Source organism: Cervus elaphus, chromosome 13, assembly GCF_910594005.1.
Source record: "Cervus elaphus chromosome 13, mCerEla1.1, whole genome shotgun sequence".
In the NCBI taxonomy this organism is placed as follows: Eukaryota; Metazoa; Chordata; class Mammalia; order Artiodactyla; family Cervidae; genus Cervus; species Cervus elaphus.
Window position 1 is genome coordinate 37,134,865 of NC_057827.1, and position 17,409 is coordinate 37,152,273.

Consider the following 17,409-nt stretch of genomic DNA (forward strand, 5'->3'; position numbering starts at 1 on the left):
TTTTGTATTGGGGTATAGCCAATTAGCAATGTTGTGATAGTTTCAGGTGAACAACAAGGGACTCAGCCATACATATACATGTATCTATTCTCTCCCAGCCAAACAGAATGTGGCTTTTCTGGTAGCAGTATTGAAGGCAATTAACTTAAAGGAGGGCTTCCCAGGTGACTCAGTTGTAAAGAATCTGCCTGCCAATGCAAGAGACGCAGGAAACATGGGTTCAATTCCTGGGTCGGGAAGATCCTCTGGAGAAGGAAATGGCAACCGACTCCAGTATTCTTGCCTGGAAAATCCCATGGACAGAGGAGCCTGGTGGGCTAGTCCATGGGGTCACTCCCTCTCTAAAATCTTAAGTCCAGCAGATGTCCTGCCTGAAATTCTACCTTAGAGCCTCATTCTTTTGTTTCTTTGTTCCTAAAAGAACTGGAACCTAGAAGAAAGAGAGGCAGAGTATCAGGCACGTGGAAAAAGTAAAGTATGGGTAACCCCTTCACCCCTAGTTCACCCACCCCACACCCCTCATTCCTCCAGTGCTGGATGGCTGAGACCTTGGCAATGGATGGCTGAGAAGCTCAGGGCCTGGAACACCTGCAGAGAAGGTTTACTCCACATCCTCCACCCGTTAGGTCCAAGCTCTTTCTCAGAGCCTCAACCCATGTGCCCGCCAAGTCTTTTCTGTGCCACCAAGGAGATGCCTCTGCCCCACACCCTGCCACTAGCCACCTGAGCCCCACAGCAACTCCAGCCCCTTTCATCTCCCTTGTGCCCCCCTGGGCTCTTGGCTCAGCTTACCTCTCTCTCCAGACCCCAGCTTTTCTGATCCCCTCCTTGTCCTGCTGTTCTTGCTGTCTGCCACATCCATCTTTGCCCTTTCCAGGACAGTTAATTCACCTTCAGGCCTTAGCCCAAGGGTCACCTCGGGAAAGCGTTCCTGGGAGTTCCCAGGGAGGGTCAAGCACCCTTCTCTCTGCTCCCACAGCCCTTGGTGGCTGTGCTTCCTCTGCGCGGGCCACACAAGCTCAACAGCCTGGCCTGTGCCACTACCCACTGTGATAAATCCTCAGTCCTCACCCTCAAACCAAGCCAGGCAAGCTCAAGGTCTCAGTAAGGTCTGGGGGCTGCCGTAGAGAGTCCCTGCCTCTAAGTGGGAAAGACAGAGCACCCAGCCAGGGTGGAATTATGGGTGCTGTGCCAGGGGGAGGTGGGGGCAGGAGCAGGTCCTCATGGTCCACTTTGGTGATGATTTGTGTGATGGTGAACCCGAGGGGGACAGCTGAGGAGGGAGCTATAGGAACCTGAGCCTGGAGTTGGGAGAGGAGAGTCAAGGTGTCTAGAAGGGAGAGGTCCTGGTGGGTGGAGGCACATCCCGAGCTGGGGCAGGTTGGGCATGTATGTGAGGAGTAGGCAGGTCAGTTGTGGGTAAGGCCCCCATCTTACAGTTGAAGCGATGAAAGCCGGAGAGGTGCTGAAGCAGGGACTTGAACTGAGGGCTTCTGACCCCCTATATCAGAGCTAAAATACAGCATCTCCCCAAATGTGCCCTTGCCCCCTGCCACTGCTATACTCCCACACTAGGAAGGAGAGCAGCAGAGTGGGGGAACGTGGGCCCAGGTCCCAGTGGACTGTGTGTGACCTGGGGCAAATGAATCCTGAACTCTGTACTTCCGCCCCCCGACCCCAAACCCAGGAGGATCAAATGAACCCGCAGTTGTTCAGCATTGGCCAGGCCATAGTCAGCACTCACAGATCATAGAATCTGTTGAAATTGAGAACTGTTCAGTGAGGTTGAGGCTGGTGTTTATTTGAAATCTGAATCACCAGGGAGCATACTGGGTGAAAGGTTAGGGTTGAAGGGTTTAAGTGCCTGCTCAGCCCCAGGGCTCAGTTTCCACATCTGAGGAAGGGCCTCCCCTCTGTCCTGCTGTCAGGACCCATGGAAGCAGGACCCCATGAAATGATGCCTGGCCTTGCCTGCTGTCCCCATCACACCCATCGCCCCTGGCCACTGGAGTCTGCTTGCCACTGAGCCCCACTAAAGGATGCAGGTGAATGTAGGGGAAGTGGTGTTCCAGGCTCTGGGGCCCCTGCTGAAGCCTGGCTGCTCTTTTCCTGGCAGGTGCTCAGACAGGGCCCCTGAGCAAGACTGGAGGCAGAGATGGGTGTGGTTGGCAGAGAGCAGGTGGCAGTGGGCCTAGCTAGCTGGCTGCCTGCAGGCAGCACTGGAGGCCCTGTCTGAGCAAGCACAGGTGCTGCAGAGGTGGGAATGAGAGCTGGGACTCAGCAGGGCCCAGTGAGCTGCTGGCTCTGAAGCAGAAAGTAAAACTCTGGTCCTTTCCCCCTGATCCTCCTTGCTAGTCCAGAGCCCCAAGGATGTCGCCTGAGCAAACAAACTCCCCTTACTAGACTGAAAACCCCAGAATGCTCAGGGCTGGGGCCCATGCCTGATGTCACGTTCTCAGGAAGAAGTCTTGTCAGGGTCAAGGGCATCCAAAGGAGACAGGAAAATGGAGTCCCCAACAGGGCTACCTGTTGAAAGTGTCATCTGTGAATGGACCCCTTGGAGGTGTCTGGTGCATCGCCTGGTGAGGCTGGGAGCAGCAGACAGACGCAAAGGATGGACCAGGGAACCTCTGTCCCTCCCCTCCCAAGAAGAGTAAGAGGGAGGGAGGTAGTTGGTTTCAGCTCAATGGACAGGAGAGTTTCCTCAGAAGCCCAGTCACCCCTGGGGAAGCTTCAGTCCCCAGGGAAGGAGAGAGGGTTGTGCAAACTGAGGCTTCTAGAGGAGATATCCAGCACCCCGCCCCATGTGAGCCACCTATGATGGCCTAGGTACCTAAGCCTTTAGTGGCCTGGGGGTCTCAGCCCACAACTGGCCCTTCTAGAGCCATGGCTCTCTACCAGGCCAGGGGGGACCCTGGAGACCCAGTTGACCTGCCTGCCAACTCTCCAGCATCCCACAACAGCATCCCCTGTACTTTTCCTGGAGCTCCAGAACCATGAGGAGCTGGGTGGAGAAGGGGATGTGTGTTGAGTCCAGCTGGAGGTGGAGGGTTTCACATCTGGAGCCGGCAGTGACAATGGCTGGGCAGCTCCTCAGAGCCTCAGGGCACAGGTCCCTACTGGGCTCCCAGCTCAGCTTATCGCAGCTGGTGGGGTAGGCAGGACCTGCTTTATCAGGGGCTAGACACTGCCCTGCCTGGGTGGGGGATGTGTGTGATGAGGCTGGACCCGCCCTCTCCAGGGGCTGGTGCTGCCTTCAGTCCTCCTCCTCGGCCCCCCCACCCCGCCAACCCAGCAGGTGGAATGCTCTGTGGCCTGCCTGGAGCAGGAGAGGCACCAGCTGTAGGAATCACAGGGACAGAAGGAGTGGAGGAGGCCAGACAAGGACACAGAACACAAGTGATGGTGCCGGGAGATGGGAGAGGGGTGGAGTTGCAGAGGCTGGGCAGAGAGTGCCTTCTGTTCCCAGTTTCCTGCTACTGCAGACAGAAGTGGAAAAGGCCCAGCTGTGTCTGGACCAGATGAGCCGACAGTCCCCTGGCCCTGGGGGCCCCTGAGATAGGGATGACCAGAGGCCCCCTTCAAGTGGGAGCCTGGTATGGCCCTGAACACTAGCCCTCCTACGTGCTTCATTCCCAGGTCTTCATTCTTGGAGCAGTAGCTGGGGAAGGAGGGCGGTGCAGGAGATGCTATTCAGCCCAAGAGGGACACCTCCTCCCTACATTTGGGAAGAACTTGCCATCATCCAGCTGACTCCTTTCCAGGTTCAGATGGGAAAACAGTCGAGCGGGTAGAGAAGAGCTTATTCAGGGTCCTAACAGTGGGTCTGAAGATTGGGAGGGGCCTCTAGACTGAGCGTACCTGCAGGAGATGCTGGTACTAGGCCAGGAGCTGTGGTGGGAGGGCCTCAGGGCCCAGACGGAGTCTTGATGGGGACAGCTGAGATGCCTGCACAGGCTCAACCTTCCTGCAGAAGCCGCTGTTGATGCTCACCCTGGGGGGCCACAACAGGGAACTTGTCAGCCCTGCAAGGAATCCAGGTACTAACTCAGCCAGGCTGTGGCCACCTGTGCCGGGGGCAGAGAAGCAGGGAGGCCTGGGCCCTGTCCTTGGGGATGCTGAGGTTGAGCGGCCCTAAGGACACCATGGGAAAGAGAATGATCAGGAGGGACAGCTTGGAGTAGGGCCCCCCCACAGTTCTACTCTGGTGAGCACGGTTCACATTGTAGGTCCACAGAAACAGCGCCCTCTGCTGGTGGGCATCGAGGAACTGTCCAGCCTTAAACCATTTGGTCCAGAGTTGAAGCCTGGAGTTCTGAGAAGCCTCTGTGGGCTGGGATGGTCAGAGGAGGGCTCCGGGAAGGGCTGAGTCTCAGAGGATGTGGAGGTCAGGAACTCGGGAGGAGGGAGCTGCATGGGTAAAGGCCCAAGGGCTAGCCTAAGCAGACAGACCCCACGCAGGGGAGCCCCTCCCCCACCCTGAGGCCAAATCATGACTCTGGGCAGAGTGGGGGTCTTCACAGGCGAACAAGAGACTCTCAGAGGAACTGGGCCAGGGCCACCAACAGCTAGGGGCCTGCTTAGAGCAGCTGCAAGGTGAAAAGACAGCCTTGTGTGGCCCTGGAAGCAGAGTGTGTCTGGCTGCTTAGGGAGAAGTTGGTGCTGCTAGCAGCGCTGGGGGCAGCCCTGGGCCAGGAGGCTGGCTCACCCCTCAGTATCAAGCTGGGCTCGGGTAGGGGGTTCTCTTCTGACACTGGTGGGATGGACTGTGGGCAGGAGGTGGGCCAACCTTTGTCACCACGGGTAAAGGAGAGGAGACCAGAGCCCCAAACTGCAAATCATTTGGCCAAGGCCAGATGCCCTTTCCTGGGTATCAATACTCCTGGATATCACATTCTGGATCATTCTTGGGAGCATGTGGGAAATCTGTCAGTGCCAACAGGTCCTGGCTCCCCTCCTCATGGCTGAGCCCCACCTGCCAGCCCAGGGCCAGGCCAGAGGGAGGTGAGGTAACCTTAGCTGCTGAGTTCAAGTCAGGATGCTTGGGGGTGGAAGCACTCAGGACAGAGGGCTTCGTGTGTTCAGGGAAGCATGATGGAGTTGTCTGCCCCACTCCCCATCCCCGCCATCAGGACACAGTGAGGACATCCATGCGACTTGGACAGGAATCATTGAACATGGGTGAAAACAAGGTGATCTCAGGTCCATGCGGCACCCAGACCACTCCATTCCTACTACTAGCACACTCAAGGTCTAGCAGGGACCCGTGGCCCTCAGGAAAGAGTTGGAGGAGGAAGAATCACATCCCAGGCTTCATGAGAAGGTGGCTGAATAGTGGAGGGCATGCTGGCAAGAGGTAGCAGTGGTCCTGAAATTTACAGAGGAAGAACCACAGAGGCTTCAGAGGCAGAATAAGGCCTGGCATCCCCGGATCCGTGCAGTCTGTCCACCCCTTTCCTCTCCCTCCCCATTCTCATCTCCGCTGTCCTGTCTCTCCCCCGGCATGCCAATGAATCTCTTCCCCTTCTCAGGATGCCCCTGGCTTTGTCCTCCACTTCTTTCCCTCTGTCTCTTCCTCGTCATGCTCTTGCTGTCATTCTCTGCTCCCCCATGCAGCGTGCATGCACTAACCACCCACTACACACCTGCCCTCTTCCACACATAGAAGAACCAAAGTCAGAGCAGACCACTCCCTGCCCGCCAAAGCTTCTGGTATGGGAGGGGGCACACATCAGGTGGGCTGTTAGAATTTAATGTGCCTGATAAGGGGAGAGGCACTCTGAGAGCTGCAGGTGGGGCGGCAGACAGCAAAGTCTTCCCCAGAGAGGGGGCTTCTGGGCTTCAAAATCCTCACTGAGGGATGACTAGGCATCTTCAAGGAGCAAAAGGAAAAAGGGCATTTCAGGACTTCAAAGGGTGGTCCAGGGGTTAAGACTCTGAGTGCAATGCAGGGGGTGTGGGTTTGACCCCTGGTCGGGGAATTAAGAGCCCACCTGCTATCAAGCATGGCCAGAAAACGTTTTTTTCTTTTTAAGGGTATTTCAACAAGAGGGGAGAGCTACTGAAAAGGCCCAGAGAGGAGAGACATGGAGCTGGGAATGTTGTGAATAGTCCCTGATCCAGATGAAAAGTGGAGTAGGTGAGGAGTTGCTGTGAAGGGTGGGACCGGGCCAGAGCATGGGCTTGGGGGTCCCAGGCCCTGTCCACCTGATTTCAACTCCAGCTCCTCCTGGAGGGGGCCTCTTCCTGACCAGCATCCTCCCTTAGTCTCCTGGCCAAATGCATATGTGCACAGGCAGACAGACAGTGGGACACACGCACATACCAAGACACACCTCAGACACTCACCCAGAGACACACACACACACGCACATCCTCCCAGATGTGTGCACACACAGACACAGAGTAACAGATACAGACGTTGAGGGGACGGCTGAGAGCCACGGGATGGAGCATTGTAAGGACCTGGACGGGGTGTGTGCCATGTAACAGGACCCTGACCAGAGCCGCTCGACTGCTGTGACTGAAGCAGAGCGACAGGGGGTCTCAGCCGCAGCGCCGAGCTGGCCTCAGGCCCCAGAGAAGGTGGCTGTGTTGTGTGCTATGCTTCGTCGTTCAGTCGTGTCTGACTCTTTGCAACCCCGTGGACTGTAGCCCGCCAGGCTCCTCTGTCCATGGAGATTCTCCAGAAAAGAATACTGGAGTGGGTTGCCATACCCTCTTCCAGGGGATCTTCCCAACTCAAGGATCAAACCCAGGTATCCCGCACTGCAGGCAGATTCTTTACCGTCTGAGCCACCAGGGAAGCCCCAGAGAAGATGGAGTTGGTCTAAATCAGTGGATCTCAAACTGGGGTCCAGTGCTAGGCTCTGAGAGGGCTGTCAGTTCCTGAAGGAAGCAAATTTGCAGTACCAGTTCTGCCACCACACATGTGTACAAAAAAAAATCTCTGCTTTTGTCTGTTTCTCAGCCCAGACTACTGAGGGTCGGAGAAGTCTCCGTGGGGGCCTGGAGGGACTCTCCTCTTTATGGGGTGTGCAGTGGCCCATGTCCGAGAGAACACAGGGACCGAGGGCTGGGCCCTCGGGGCAGATGCAGGCTCTGGGAAGGAAGGAGGTGGACCCTGGGGAGCCCTGTGCAAACACTACGCAGATGGCTTGTAACCAGTGTAGACGTGGGCCCCGGCGCTAGGGTCTCCCAGCCCCGTGCCCGTGTCCTGCGATATCTCCCTCTCTCCAGTCCCTGGGGGCCCCTCCGAGGACTCGCCTGTGAGCGAATGTGAGCCCATGGGGGTCCTGTGTGGAGCAGCCAACGGGCCAAGCACAGCGGAGAGGGAGGCAGCAGCTGGACAGGGCCTGACGCTGCACTAGCGACGGGCTGCAGGGGGTGCGAGGGACGCACGGGGCCTCCAGCACTCTCCACCTCTAGCCCCATCTGCCACTTCAGGCTCCTTCCACCCTCCTCTTCTCAGAGTCTCTACCTCAGTCTGTCTTCCATTTCAATCCCAGGATTCTGTGGGCGTCACTGTCCCCAAAATAGAGCTTAAGAATCTACCTTCCAACGCAGGGGACACGGGTTCAGTCCCTGGTCGGGGAACTATGATGCCACATGCCACAGGGCAACTAAATCTGTGAACCACAACAATAAAATCCTAAGTAGGCAAAAAAAAAAAAAAAAAGACTCTGGGCTATGGAACCTGACCACTAGCTCATTAAATCCTGACCCCACATTACACTATTGTGTGCCCACATTATGTACTCCACCTCTCTGGGAAGTGAAGTGAAAGTCACTCCGACTCTTTGCAACCCCATGGACTATAGAGTCCATGGAATTCTCCAGGCCAGAATACTGGAGTGGGTAGCCTTTCCCTTCTCCAGGGGATCTTCCCAACCCAGGGATCGAACCCAGGTCTCCTGCATTGCAGGTGGATTCTTTACCAACTGAGCTATCAGGGAAGCCTCTTTGGGCCTCATCTGTAAAAATCAAGAAGAGTAACAGTTTTCCTCCCTCAGCAGCTAGCTGTGAGGATTAAACTGGACAAGCTTGTAAAAGGCTCAGTGTTGTTCTGGACACGTGGCACATAGTCCTAAAATGTTAGCTGCTCTTTTTTTGTTTGTTTGTTTGTTTGTTTGTTTTTTCTAAAATGTTAGCTGCTCTTGTTACACATTTCATGCTACTGCAGGCCTGGACGCTTTGAGGCAAAAGTCCCCCTTCTGAATCAGGGTCCCTTTAGGGCCAGAGAGCTGCCATGGGGCTTTGATCTTATGTACCCTCTGGGTTAGCCTGTTAGGGCTACACCCCTCCCTCCGAAGTCACTTCAGTTGTGCCCGACTCTTTGTGACCCTATGAACGATAGCCCACCAGGCTCCTCTGTCTATGGGTTTCTCCAGGCAAGAATTTTTTTTATTAAAAAAAAAATTGCTTATTTGGCTGTGCCGGGTCTTAGTTGCAGCATGTGGGATCCAGCGCCCTGACCAGGGATGGAACCCAGGCCCCGTGCATTGGGAGTTCAGAGTCTTCGCCCTGGACCACCATGGAAGTCCCCCTGCTGCCTTCTTGTTGGGTGGGCTGGGTGTGACTTGGGATCTTGGGGACCCAGCTGTTCCTTGTCTCGTTTCTCCCCTCCTCTAATCCCAGGACCCTGACACAACTGCAGAGACTGACAGGTCCACAGGAGGGGCACATGGTCAGCCCCCAGACACCTCATCCACAGAGGGGTGGGGGAGGCAGATTGGGGTCCACATTGGAAATTGGGCTTCTCTCTGCATGCCGGGACCTGCCCAGATGGAGGAGCCTGTGTGGGGGTGTCTGTTGGCATTAGAGGATGGGGGTGGGGCTCTCCTCAGATGGGGCTGCAATCTGTCCTTCCTTGCCTGGCCCTGGCTAGTGACAGGAGCAAGATGCAGGTTTTGGAGAAGAAAAACAACCAGAGGGCTGCCAGGATCCAGGTGGAAGGTGGAAGGGGCTAAGAGCTGTCTGGGGTCGGGGGAAGAGGGGCCCACCTGGAGTCAGGACCCCCAAGAAGCCCTTCTTGAAGACCCTAGAGACTTCCCCAAGCCAGAAACCAGGGACCTAGTGCAAAAAAGCAGGCAGCCCCAGCTCCATCATAGGGACTAGCCTCTTCCCCTCATGGGGGCCTCAGATTCCCTGTCTGTATAATGGGTCATAAACTCCTTGTCTGTATAATAAGGACTAGGCCCTTCCCCTCATGGGGCCTTAGATTTCCTGTCTGTATAATAGGTCCCAAACTCCCTGTCTGGGCCTCTGCAGAGCTGGGGGCTCAGGTCCAGAGTGTAGAGCCTCCTGGACTGAGGCAGCCCTTCTGCTCACAAATGGACAAGGGCTTCGCACTCCAGGCTGAATGGGATGACTGGGGGCAGGAGCGGGACTCCGGGTGCAGCTGGCCTTGGAAGCTGCAATGTGAGCTACTAGGGGCGAGGGTCCGTGCCCTCAGGTGAGCGTGACCTAGGTTTGCCCACACCTGAGGACAGGAATGTGAGAACCAGGATAGTGCAGCCAGCCAAGAAGGGAGGCCAGCAGCCCAGGTGTTCCCAAGTCTTCCGCACCCGCCCCCTTCCCACAGGTGCAGGCCCCAGCAGATAGCCCAGGCGATCTCCCGGAGTCTGTGCAGGCAAGGTGGGCTCCAGGCCTGTGGGAGGTCTGGGCCCAGCTTGGCTTCTCTTTGGGGACCAAACTGGCATTTACTGAGTAGGCACCAGCCACGCCCAATCCCCTCAGCCTCCTGTCCACTGTCTATGGGCCAGGCCGCTGTGAAACTCTCCCTGGGTCTCCTGGCAGCAGGCTTTCAAGAACACAGAGATGGGTTGTGGCCTGCTGGCCTTGGACAAACCCTCTGCTGACTCTGGGCTCAGGTCCCCCTCTATGCACTGGGAGTGGACTGGCGGGACTCAGGGGTTCTGACCCTTAGTGATACCATGACCCTATTTGGTTTACCCATTGGGCCGCTGTCCCTGGGTCATGCTCTCTCTAACTCTTTATGGCCTGCTTCCCAGCGGAGCGGCCCACCGGCCTTGGTTGGGTTAATGAGGTTCAGAATGGGGTGAGGGCCAGGGGCCAGGGTCCTGCTGTCCCCACCAGGCCCCAGGTGCTGCCAGAGCTGAGGTCCACAACAGAACCCAAGGAGTGTCCAGGGTGGGTCCCCCCAGAGACAGAGGGGAGAAATTGGGAGCAGGCCCCGCCCACCCTCACAGAAGGTGACAGCTGGCCTGGCTGGTCCTGGCTGCCCTCCCTCAGGGCTGGGGATGGGGCTGGAAGTAGGGCCTCCCAGACAGAGGATGCAATGGTGTGGGCCAGGCCCTCTAGGACTACACTGAGTCCTTGTGCTCAGGAAACAGAGGGTCTGGGACAGAAGCCGAGGCTACCTGGGAGGTGAGTGTAGGAGGCGGGGAGGGGAAGGCTTGTGAATCAGGATCAGGATTTCTCTACTGAGGGCCAAGATCTGAGCCTTGGGGCCCTTGCTCCGTCTCGGGGTGGCCCTGGGTGGGGACCAGGCACTCAGTCCTCACCAGGACAAAGCAGATGCATCAGGGTCAAGGCTCTGTGGGCCCGACCTGGTGCACCTGTGGGTGGGAGGGAGGATGTGGAGATTGAAGGGGATTTAGGGGCTCGGGCTTGCCCTCAGGCAGCTCTCAGATGGGGTGGAATCAGTCACACAGGAAGCACTGAGGGAGTATCACCCATCAATACTTTTGGATTCAGGGAAATTTTTAGTCACTGCAAAATTTGGAGGGGAAGAAAACTGACCACCACCCACTGACTAGATTAGCAAGAACAAGTCTGCCTTCTCTAAACCTCTGTTTCTTCATCTGCAAAGTGGGGATACTGACAGTACCTACCTCAAAGGAAGATGTGAGGATCACACAAGACCCGGGGCACTGTGCCTATTTCTGGTGCCCCTGAGCTTATTTATACCTGGGGTCCAGTTCAGGTGTCAGTATTAAAGCCATAAAACCAGAGACCCAAGATCAACTGTGTAGGGGGGCGTTAGTGACATAATCTATCCATTGTTCCACCAACAAGGCATTGTTCCCACTTCTTATTAAGTTCAGGAAACAATCAGATATAATGAGCAGCCACCAATGACAGACAATGTAGCATGTCCACGGCCTGGAGCTTATGTACTGTTCGTGCTTGGATACCGCACTAACAGGGATCAGGCCTCACCCTTATGACTCTGCTTGGAGGAGCTGGGTGGGGGCTCCCGTCCTTTGCCTCAGCTGCTCTCGGGGGATCCTGAGCAAAGCAGGGCAGGTCCATCAGTGGACCCTCAGGCTGGGAACTGTGTCCTCAGGAAACAGGAGCTGGTGCAGCTCTGACCATCAAGGGCTCCAGTGCTGGGAGGACAGGCACCTCTAGCCAGCTCTCAGCTGAAGGCATCATTTGGGGATTCTCCAGAGGGGCACCCCCTACCTCTCTGTGGGACCCAGGCCCAATTTCTCTCTCTGCCCTTGTCTCTCTGTCTGCAAACTGGAGGGAGAAACAGGGGCCTGAAGGGTCCTTCCAGTGTGGGCCTTGCGTGGTTCGCCTGGCTTCCTCAGCTGCTTGCCCTTCCCTGGACAGGGCTGGGGCTACTCCATATCTGGTACCTGCCCTGACCTCTGTGGGGAGAAGCCTCAGCCTTATCCGCTCCTAGACCTCAGCCACAGCCCTGGAACCACAGAGGAAAGGAGTATCTCAGAACATCTGGCAGCCAGGGCCAGTGCCCAGGCTGGGGAAGAAAAGTGGTGTGGAGACGGGCCCAGAGCCACCAGGGGACAGGTTCACAGCCTCGCCCTGCAGCTCACGACCGAGGTCAGCCCCCAGCCCAACCCCAGTGAGCTGGGCCGTCCTGGCACAGAGGGTCTGACTGACAGGCCCCAGGAAACCAAGGGTGGGGGCGGGGCAAGGACTCTTGGGGAGAGAGGAGGCCCCTGTGGCTCTGCCTTTAGCCCCCAAGGACAAGCTCTCTGTCAGCCTATTGTAGGTAGCTGCAGTCAGAGGCTGTCTTTGTCCCCAACCTGCCACGGGGCCTGCAATGCTCATGTGGCATAAGGTTCCTTACTCTTCGTGGGTGAGACTGCCTGGCCCTTTCCCGTGGGGACCCTGTGGCTCAGAGTAGAACTGGGCAGGGAGTAGCCAGTGGGGATGCTGGGATCCTTGTGTGGGGCTTGGGTGGCTCACTCATTGCCCCTGTGCCGGCTGAGTGATGGCTAGGACCCTCTGTCTCACTGCCTTGGCACTGGGCTTTTGACTTTTCACAGTGAGTTTTCATTTACTTGTGCTCTACAGTGTCCATTTCACAGACAAGAAACTGCCCAGAGAAAGGCAGCAACTTGCCTGAGGTCACACAGCAAAACAGCAGGTCAGCCCCCTGGTTCCCTAACCTGTCCCAGAAGGCTGGTTTCTTATTTCACACTATTCTGAGCCTGATAGCAGGGCCACCTTCAATGCCCACAGGCCAGGCCGCGTAAGGTTACATCCCCCTCGAGGTCATCTGGCTGTTCTTCTTTTTCTGAACTTCCCTCCCTACATTCCTGGATGCTTCCTTCTCTCACAGAGCTCTGTCAGCTAGGCCACATGCCCCCAGACCCTTCCTCAATGCTGTCACTGAACACTCCCTCCATCAACCGCCTTAAGTGAAGCAGGGTTTTGCCAAGAAGGACTCTGGCAGGGTGACAGGACAGAACATCTCTGGGATTGTTTCCCCAGCAACATCCTCTGCAAAATGTTCTCTGCCCTCCCTGCCATATACAGGCCACTGTGGGGGCTGCCGAATTCTCCATTGAGAGATCCAGCACTGGGTACCGAACCCAACTGAATCAACGGTCTGCTTCCTAGGGTCACTTGACTTGGGACAAAAGAGTAATCCATCCAAGGCTGAAGACTGGACACATAAAACTGGGGACCCTGTTTTTCTCTGTGGAAAAAGCTGGATTTCAGTAAGAGCAAATGGAACTGACAATTCCCAGAAAGTTAAATTGGGACAGATTTTGCTTCAGCCCAAGTGGTCTCGGGCTTCCTTAGTGGTTCAGATGGTAAAGAATCCCCCTGCAACGTGGGAGGCCTGGGTTCCATCCCTGGGTTGGGAAGATCCCCTGGAGGGGGCATGGCAACCCACTCCAGTATTCTTGTCTGAAGAATCCCCAAGGACAGAGGAGCCTGGCAGGCTACAGTCCATGGGGTTGCAGAGTTGACAGACTTAGCGACTAAGCGCACACACCAGGCAGTCTCATGCATGCTGAAGATATAAACTTGACCTTTGGTTTGGTCCTCTCATTTTGTTCAGTAGCTCAGGCAGCAGGTTGGGCTGGTCATTGGGAGGGCAAAAATACCTTCCATGGGCAGTGCTTCCGGTTTCCAGACCCTTCCTGGGGCCAGCCTGAGGGCCCACTACCCTAGGGCACCTCCACACACTCTAGAGTCGGACAGTAAATACCCATCCTTTCTGCTCACATGGACTTGTTTGGATCCCTTACCAGGGAAAACACCGTCAATGCCTCCAAACCAGAGGACTGCCCCCTGTCCCAAAGGTCCTCCCTGGAGGCCGAGCATTGCCCTCCACTGGCTTATCTCAGACCCGGCTCCGGCTTGTTCCCTCCGCACAGACCAGCCCACCACCCTTGGCCTTCTTGAGTGTCGTGTCCCAGCTGCTGCAGCGCCCTGCACTCACCGTCTCCAAGCGCAGCCAAGTGGCCCCACGCTTTCCAGTCCTGCTGGTCTGGTTGGTTCCTTCTCCCCTTCCTTCCCGTGGTGGTTACAGACCTCTTCCAGAAGCCCCAGGCCACCAACTCCTCCTTCTTTGGGGGCAGTAACTTGCTCTCCATTTCGCAGGGACTCGAGAGGAGACGCGGTCTGCGCTGGGGGCTTCCCTCCGCTCGCCGCGCGACTTTCCCAGTCGCCCCGCCCCCTCACCCCATTGGCTGCGCGGAAGGCACATACCCAGCCCTGACCAATGAGGTGAGGGAGGTGCGGTAGTGGCCAGGAAAGCTGGTCCCCGGGAAGCTGGAGTCCCTCAGGTGATTCCCTGCTGTGCGCGGCGTGGGGACGATTGGGCCAGAGCGATACAGTGGCCAGAGCCACTCTGTACGCTCTGCTTCCTTCTCATCACCGCGCTGGGTCACCCCGGCCCTAAGTGAAAAAAGGCACATGCGGGAGAGGTGGGACAGCTGCGTTAAGTCTGTTCCCAGCCTGCCGTTCACTACATGTGACCTCGTGTACATTTCTGCTCTTTGGTTTCTTCATCCGCAGAATGAACAAAGTCACTGCCTCACACGTCTGTGGGTTTAGTGTTACATGAGACACTTGAGTACAGAGTGCTTTGCCTCGCTCGTGGTTAGGGCCCAGACCCTGGGCTCCGTTGCCACTGACTGCTCCTCTCTTCTCTCTGGGACCTCATTGCTAGTTACTCAACCTCTCTGTACCTCCCATATCATAAACGTGTAGAGGAGCAAATGAGTTAATTCCTGCAAAGAACTTAAAAGCACACCTGGCTCACACCAGTGTTCAGTAATTGGGACTTTTACAGCCTCCTTATCACTGCCAGCTACACACGTCCCACGTTCTGGGGCACACGTGCAGATTTCCTCTGGGGTACAAACCTGGTAGCAGAATTGCTGAGCCCCACAGCATGTTCATGTTCCACTTTATTAGGAAAAGCCAAAGTGTCTTTCAGAGTTAGGCTGATTTACACTCCCTCAGCAACAGCTCAGACGGTAAAGCATCTGCATACAATGCAGGAGACCCGGGTTCGATACCTGGGTCAGGAAGATCCCCTAGAGAAGGAAACAGCAACCCACTCCAGTATTCATGCCTAGAAAATCCCATGGACCTGGTGGGCTACAGTCCATGGGGTCGCAAAGAGTCGGACACGACTGAGCGACTTCACTTCACTTCAGCAATCTGAGAGCTCCCATAGCTCTCCATCTTGGCCTGGTGTATTTTTTATTTTTATTTTTTGGCCATACTAGGTCTTCCTTGCTGCCGGCGGGCTTTCTCTAGTTGCAGTGATCAGAGGCTACTCTCTTGCTGACTTTTCTTGTTGCAGTGCTCACACTCTTATAGCATAAGGGCTCCATAGTTGTGGAGCAAAGGTCTAATTGTCCCTTAGTGTGTGTACTCTTCCGGGACCAGGGATCAAATGTCCCTTGTTTTGGACCACTGGACCATCAGGGAAGTCCAAGTCCTGGTATTTTAAGACTACAGCTTGTGACAATCTGATGACAGCGAATGTTTTTTCTGTATGTTTCCCTGATCACTGATGTCCAGTCATTTTATTTCCCCTTCTGCAGAACACCTGTTTATGACTTTGCCCCCTCTGCTCAATCTCTTTTTCTCTTTTGTCTTCAGTTCAGTTGCTCAGTCATATCTGACTCTTTGCGACCCCATGAACTGCAGCACACCAGGCTTCACTGTCTATCACCAGCTCCCAAAGCTTGCTCAAACTCATCTCCATCAAGTCAGTGATGCTTTCCAACCATCTCTTCCTGTGTCATCCCCTTCTCCTCCTGCCTTCAATCTTTCCCACCATCAGGGTCTTTCCCAATGAGTCAGTTCTTCACATCAGGTGGCCAAAATATTGGGAGTTTCAGCTTCAGCATCAGTCCTTCCAATGAATATTCAGGGCTGATTTCCTTTTTTTTTAAATTAATTTTTTAAAAAAATTTACTTTAATTGGAGGCTAATTACTTTACAATATTGTGGTGGTTTTTGCCATACATTCACATAAATCAGCCATGGGTGTACTTGTGTTCCCCATCCTGATCCTCCTTCCCATCCCCTTCCCCATCCCAACCCTCAGGGTCATCCCAGTGCACCAGCCCAGAGCACCCTGTCTCATGCATCGAACCTGGACTGGCGATCTATTTCACATATGATAATATACATGTTTCAATGCCATTCTCTCAAATCATCCCACCCTTGCCTTCTCCCAGAGTCCAAAAGTCTGTTCTTTACATCTGTGTCTCTTTTGTGGTCTTGCATATAGGGTCATCGTTCCCATTTTTCTAAATTCCATATATATGCGTTAATATACTGTATTGGTGTTTTTCTTTCTGACTTACTTTGCTCTGTATAAGGGCCTGATTTCCTTTAGAATTGACTGGTTTGATCTTAAGACTGCTTTTGTCTTAATAAACATTTTTAAAAAATTCTGACCACTACTCCTTCGTCAGTTCTGTATTCCAAGTATCTGCTTCCAGTTTGTCTTTTTATGGTATCTTTGGATGAACTTTCTTTTTGGAGGGTCTAGTTTGAAGAACTCGTCTTTTCTCAAGGTCTTAGATAGTCTCCTATATCTATATATTTTTTTTCTGTTAAGAGTGGAATGGAACTGCAGGCCTGGTGCCTTATTCTTTCCAGATTCTCCAATTCTAACTGGAGCCGTATTCAGCTTCCACTTCTCCCTCAGTTGCCTCACGTTCACTCCACACTGTTTCTATTTCAGTGTCTTTGGACCATGCTTCTTCTCATCTGGGGCCTCCTCCTGTAACAGGCCCACTCAGTCTCCACGTGGCAGCCCTGTGATGTGCCACAGGAAGTTGTGACGTGTTATCCCAGTTATGGGTTAATAAGTAAAGTACTAAAGGGTCGGTTATTTCTTTCAAAAATTTTTAAAATATCAGTGAGAGGTTCAAGACTGTCCCAATGTCACTCTCACTTTCCAGCACTTCAAAATGGCAGAGAAAGGTCACAGACAGATGAGGTGTATGTTATGGATGGAGGAGGACTATCACAAATCCACCCAGTGCTTTGCCTCTCTGCCCATTTCTCTTCGTTTTGTCAGTACCAGGTTGCACCTGTAGGATGTGCACTGCGCTAGAGAAAAGTGCTGAGCAGCCTGGGTCTAGGCCGAAGTTTCAGTGGCAGTGTCCCAGGGTGTCCACACCTAGAACGTCTCCTGGTTCCAGGTCACCGTGCTAGAAAAGCCTCTTTCTAAGCCTATGCCCTCCTCAAAACATGTCAGTAGTGTCTTGATGCTCAGAGGATAGTGCCCAAACCCCTCAGCCTGGGCTCCACCCTGGCCCCAGCCACACTTTTGTCTACCAGTACTACCCACAGTTCCCAACGCCAGGCCCTTTGATGCCACATGGACCCATTCGTCTGCTTTTCCTCATGTCTTCAGTTGGCGACTTCATTCTTCCTGCTGAAATGTCCACCTCCAGGAAGCCTTCCAGGGATTATCTGCCCATGGGTTCCAATCATGTTTTGTCAAGAGTCGTGTGTGCCTTCCAGACAAGTGTGAGCTCTGTAAGTGTGGGGACTGTACTTACTCAGCAGCAGTTGAAAGAGGGCTCATGGCCCTGTGCCATCTGGGACCCTGACATGATGCCAGGAGTCATGGGTGGTCATGCAGTTATCAGAGGTGCTCAGCTAATACAGAAGACAGGCTGAGAGTAACTGCTTTGGGGAAAC

The 17,409-nt window shown here is 54.7% G+C and overlaps 1 long non-coding RNA gene across 1 annotated transcript; it reads right to left on the reverse strand.

The window, feature by feature from the left end:
* Positions 1-74: 74 nt before the first annotated feature.
* LOC122706247 lies at positions 75-13,867 on the reverse strand. The gene is made up of 3 exons (XR_006344351.1): positions 13,670-13,867; positions 3,862-3,994; positions 75-430 (listed from the first exon to the last, which is right to left on the reverse strand). It is a non-coding gene; the product is annotated as an uncharacterized LOC122706247 (long non-coding RNA).
* Positions 13,868-17,409: the final 3,542 nt, after the last annotated feature.